A 6,045-nucleotide genomic window follows, 5' to 3' on the forward strand; every position below is an offset into this window, starting at 1 on the left:
CTGAGAGAGAAGGGGAGTGTGGACAGGTGAGCTGGACCTGAACCACCCCTGGGGGGCCCGGGGGTGAGGATATGTCACCCCATGGGAGACTGTAAGGGCAGAGCTACAGGGGCTTTAACAGCGGGAGGAGCACAGCACCTGGCCACCTGCTACGGAGCAGATTCAAGTGCTGGACGCAGCTGGGAGTTTTGGGAGATGTGTGCACGGGGTAGGCCAGGTAGGGTAGGGTGCTGTTCAGATGGCAAGTTCCGGAACACTCTCCGGCCCCAGTGCCTCCACAGCAACATGGCTCAAGCCTGGGACTGCATCGGGGACTCGACGTTTCCCACCCGGACGGGCGTGCGGCGGCCGCCCCCCGGTACAAAAGGAGGCGCTGCAGCAGGGAGGGGCCGGGATCCTCGGCAGAGACGCTCGTGCGGGCACCGTGGGCCCCACAGGCTGACCGGAAATGACGTCCGCTTGGATTCACCGGCTCTTTCCCCCTCGTTTTCCCGACGGTCAGACGCTGCGTCTCCATGGCTCCTTTTCTGCAGGCTCCAGTGAAACGTGGCTGCTGAGCCGTCAGCGTCCAGCCCTGTGGCCTCCCGTGGACAGCTCTCCATGGACAGCCTTCCGTGGATGCATGAGTCAGCGCTCGGCCGGCTGCCCGGCGGGCCTCCCCAGACGGGGCCGAGGGACCCTCAGGAGATGGGGCACGGCTGGCGCTGTGAGTTTGGACTTAAGCCACGACGAGGTGTTTGTAGACTCCCTCGGAGAAGATGTGAAGATACGCAATGTTTGATGTGACAGAACATTCAGGATCTCGTGCTTGTAAATAACTCTCTGCACTGGGACTTGGACTCATCTTGATTCCGGATGTCCGGCCTCTCCCTCCCCACAGCTGTGGGTGAGGGTAACCTGCTAGAAAACGCCACCCAGTGAACCCATTATAAACAGACCCTTTGCGTGGAAAGGGAGGCCAAGGGGGTGGCGTGTTCCCTCAAACGCTGCCGGCCCTCCGGGGGCCCTGGAGCTTGACAAAGCCTTGACCACAGGCGAGCCTGTTCCTGTCAGGAGCCGCGTCCAGGGTTGTCCTACGTGGTCAGGCCCATCAAGAGGACCAGGTCAGATGCCGCGTTTGCTCTCGTTGGGGAAAGCGTAGAGGCCCCATCGGTCTCTGTATCCGTGTCCTGTTGTAACAAAGGGCCACATACGGAGCGCTCAGCCACAGACACGTCCTCACTCAGGCTCTGGAGGCAGAGGTCTGAGATCGAGGTGTCCGCAGGGCCACCATATGCCCTCGGGGGGCTCCGGGGTGGTCCTTCCTGCCACCAGCAGCTGGGGTGACTCTGCACCCCCTGGCTCATGGCTGTGTCCCTCTGACTGTGGCCCCATGCTCACGTGGCCTGTCCCGTGTTTCTGTGTCTGTGTGGTTCCTGTCTCTCTTAGGCCACCGTCCTTGGACTCAGGGTCCATCTGAATCCAGGATGATCTCATCGTGAGATTCTTACCTTCATTACATCTGCAATGTCCTTCTTTCTAAACAGAGGTCACATTCTGAGGGTCTGGCTGGGTATGGTTTTTTCTGGGGACATGTGGGTTTCGGACTCCGGTCTCCAGACTGGGGGAAAGTAAGTCTCTGTTGTTCTGAGCTGCCCCTTCCATGGTCCTTTGCTCCAGGACACTCGCGCGACGGCTCTTGCTAGGTTCCGGAAAGCAGGGTGCCCCCTTGTCCTGGCAGCTCTGCCGATCAGAGGGTGCCTCCCCTGAGTCTTGTCCGCGGTCCAACTGCACCAAGCAGGGTGTCCTGTGAGGCGTGTCGGCTGTTTCCAAACACCGAGAGTCCCTGTCACAGGCACCGTCACAACTCGTGGCCTTGGGCAAGCTCCAGCGGCCTCCTCGACAGGAGAGCTTGAGGACCATGTTTCCTGCCGTTGCTGGACTCCGCGAGCCCCTCCTCAGTGCAGACCGGGGGTGCCAGGCTGCAGTCGCGGTGGGGTGCGGGCAGCGCCTGGAGCTCCCACGGGGATGTGAGAGCCGGGCTGGAGGAAGCCGTGGGTGAGCCTGGAGCCGGCCTCGCATCGGCAGAGAGGTCTGGGAAGGACGCCATTCCCTGAGACCAGCTGCCCGTGAGGCCTGGGGGGAGTGGCGTCAGGGTCCTGGGCCGCCACAGCTGACCACAGGCTGGGGGAGAACAACGGAAGTCCGTCCTCTCCCAGCTCTGGAGGCCAGAGCCCACAGTTGAGGTGTCACAGGGCTGCGCTCCCTCCAGGGCCTCCAGGAGAGGGTCCTTCCTGATGCTCCCCGCGCCTGGGGGCCCCAGGCATCCCTCGGCTGTGACCGAGTCCCTCCAGTCTCTGTGTCTGTGTCTCAGACGTCATGCACCCAGTCACTGGATTTAGGGCCGCCTAATCCAGAATGACCTCATCTAAGCTTAACTACTTACACCTGCCAAGACCCTATTTCCCAATGAGGTTGCATCTGAGCTTACTGGTGGACGTACATTTGGGGGCGTCACTGTGTCGTTCACAACGGGGGCTGCAAGTCACGTTTGTAACTAGCTCCTGGCATGTCTGCCGTAGGTGGCCTCGGCTGTTCGCTGGGGAGCGCGCAGCCTGCCTGGGTGCAGCGTGTGTGGGGCTCCCCTGACCCTGTGGGCCCCGGCCCTCTCCTCATTTCCGTGTGGCTGACTTTGTCCAACGGGGATAATGCTTGTGTCCGGCGGGAGGATTAAGTGAGCCCCTGTGACTCACATGGGGCAGCAGATGTCCAGTCCTTTCGTGGGTATCAGTGATTTTTGTGGCGTCCGTGAGTCTGCAGAGAGGGGATGATTTCAGACACGTCTCTTCCGGCTGGAGATGTGTTGACCTCTGCCCGAGGCTCTTCCCTACCATCTGCCGCTCGGAGGAAGATTGCCTGGTCCCGGGGCTCTCCCCCACGTCCCCGGCACCCGAGCAAGAGTGAGCAGGAGCCCTGGGCGTTGGGGAGCCCCTCTCTCCTGGTGGTGGGCACCGCCCATGTCCTCCATGCTTCACCCAGCACAGACTGCTCTTGTCCAAGGAAGGGACGGGGCCCCTGCTTCACGCGGCTCCATGATCCCGGCTCAGCCTCACGCACGAAGCCATTCCAGCCCCTTCGTCCCCAGTTTCTTTTCTTTTCTTTTTTTTTTTTTAATTATTTTTAAAGGATCTTTTTAGTTTAGTGATTATTTAAACTGGGCCGAGGCTGGTCACAGTGTGGAGCAATGGCTCCGAAGGACTCTTAAGTGCTGAAGCCAAGGAGCCACCTCCCTTCCCTAGTCTGCCCAGCCCAGGGGACCTGCCCCCATTCCTGTGGCCCAGGGACCCAGCTTCTAGTCGGCAGTGTCCGAAGTGACTTGCGGCTTTGCCATGGTTGTGAGATGACTACATTCCAAAGGAGCAGCCACAGGGAGGGGGCAGGCTCTGCGGTCCCTTGGAGGCTCAGAGCAGCTGGCCCAAGCTCCAGCTCGCCTCCAGCGGAAGCTCCAGCGCCCTCAGAAACGACCCTGGCCAATGTCACCGCAGAGCCGAGGCGGTGTTGTCAGGGCTATGTGAAATCTCTTCCCGTGGCGCCGCTCCTCCGGCTCCACAGCGCCGGCTCGGACAGATTGAGGTCTCTGTGGCTTTGGTGACCCTGCTTAAGCATTCCCACCGTGTCCCAGCTCTGCTCTCTGGCCTGCCTCCCTCCGCAGCCCCCCCTCACCTGACCTCGGGGCCCGGGGAGGGGGCCGGTGCCCCAGGGCGAGGGGCTTTTGCTCAGGAGAGAAGTCGGGCCTCCTGGGGGCATCAGGCTTTGAGCTCTACTGGGGTCCAGCAGACCTGGGACCAGGTGTCACTAGGAGATGCGCCTCAGTCTGTGCCTCAGTGAGGGCTCGGGAACAATTCTGTTATTGTATTAACTTGACTCAGTTAACTCACTTGAGAAACTAACCAATTTTTACTTTCTGTCTAGAATGATGTACATGTAGGAGAGTGAGCTGTAATGCTCCCCAAGTGCCTTGTTTTCTCTGATATAAATATATTTATAAGGACCTAAAAAAAAAAAAATAAAGGATCTTTTTAATTGAAGTATAATTCGCACAACATAAAGTCGAGCCCTTTAAAGGTCTGGTTCAGTGGTATTTACTACATTCACAACCGTGTGCACCCACCACTCTGCCGTGTTCCAGAGCGTTCCCCAAAGCCGTGCGCAGTCGCGCCCCTCCCCTGCCCCAGTCTCAGCAACCACCAATCGAGTTTCTGTCTCCGTGGCTTCGCCCGTTCTAGGCACGTCCTAGGCATGGAATCATGTCCTATGCGGCCTTTGACAGGCTTCTGTCACCGAGCATCACGTGATCCAAGTGGGTCCCTGCGGCGGCTCCTACCGGAGCGCCGTTCCCCGCCCCGTGGCTGCGTCGCGCCCCACTGCGAGGGGACGCCAGGTGCTGCTCATGCGTTCCGCGCGGCGTGGACGTGTGCACTGTTCCGCTCCCGGCCCCTGAGAACGGTGCCGGCTGGAGCACCAAGGTTCCTCTCTTTGGGGTTCGTGCCGGGGAGTGGAATCGCGGGTCACCTGTCTTCCCTTGGATCCGACCGAAGGCTTGATCTCTCCGGGCCGGCTCACCCGGCCGCTTCCCCGAGACCGGCGCGCTGCCTCCTTGGAGACGACAGCACGTCTCACACGCAGGGCCAGGCAGCGGGGTGCAGGGTGTCCTTCCCCGAAGCGCGCTCGGGGCCTTTGGAGGCGACCCCCAGAGGTGACTCAGGGTCTAAAGACCCCGTGTGGATCAGCGCTGAATCGTGTCTCCAGAACCCTCTGCCCCCATCAGTCCCACGTGGCCGCTGGCCGACTTCCAACACCTCTCGACACTCGTCCTTCTCTGTTTCCGCAGACCTGGCGTTCCCGGCTCGGCCAACGGTCAAACCCGCGAGACCCTAATGTGGCATTTTGTTCCTTGTGTTTGTTTTTACGCTTATCTTGTAGTTATAGCTGGTTTTCCTGTTAAGTGAGTCCGTTTAAAGAAAAACGGTAAGAGGAGAGTGATGGGGAGACCGTGGGATGACTGAGGTTTGAGACACCCCCAGGACCCCAGAGAGCGGAGACGTGGGCCCTACTTCTATCCAGATATCGGCTTAGTTCTCTCTTCCTTTCCGTCTTCCTTGCTTCCCTTCTTTCTGTAAAATCACGCAGTGAAGCGTGTCGCTTGATGACTTTGGGAACCTAACCCCCCTTAAGATGAAAACATCACTAAAAAGGTTGTTTTGGTGGGGGGGCGCCTGGCTGGCTCAGTGAGTTGAGAGTCTGACCCTTGATTTCAGCTCAGGTCATGACCTCAGGGTCATGAGATCAAACCCCACCTCGGGCTACTACGCACTCAGCAGGGGGTCCGCTAATCCCTCGGCACCCCACCCCCACTGTCTCTCTCTCTCTCTCTCTCTCTCTCTCTCTCTCTCTAGGATAAATAACTACAGCTTTAAAAAGTTTTTTGAAAGCAGATTCCTGGTCAAACCTGCAGGATTCTGGTCTGGAAGGGTGCCGTGGGGAAGCCAGTTGGGAGGTGCTGGGTCAGGGTCGGGGTCTGAGAGCCCGAGCAGGGACTTGTTCCTGGGTCTCGTCCCTGCCCCCTCCCATGCCACCTTGCCTTCTGCCCGAGCCCCTTGAGTGTGCGTCCTTGGACAGGTGGGGACTATGACGTCACAGTCTGTGGGACCGTAGCACGCCAGGTGCTGTCATTTGAGCAGGTGCACGTCACCGTGACTCAGGGAGCCGGGCCCTGCCTGACGAGCCACAGAGGCTGCGCAGGGGACAGCGGGGGGCTGATGCGGACCCCCGACTCTGTTCCCCTCCCCCCACACACAGTATTTCAATTTGCATTTGTATTTAAAAATGGGAAAATTTCGCATATTTCTGACTTCTCTCCTTAAAAAAAATTTCAGCGATCTAGCAGTCTCAGGCTCCCGGTCCGTGGGCAGTGGAGTCGGCTGCAGCGGCCCAGCGACTGCCCCGTTCCTCAGTGGGCGCCGAACCACGGCCTCCCCCTGCCCCTGCCACTCATTCTTTTCCAGG

This window comes from Ursus arctos, unplaced genomic scaffold (genome assembly GCF_023065955.2).
Source record: "Ursus arctos isolate Adak ecotype North America unplaced genomic scaffold, UrsArc2.0 scaffold_19, whole genome shotgun sequence".
NCBI classification, from domain to species: Eukaryota; Metazoa; Chordata; class Mammalia; order Carnivora; family Ursidae; genus Ursus; species Ursus arctos.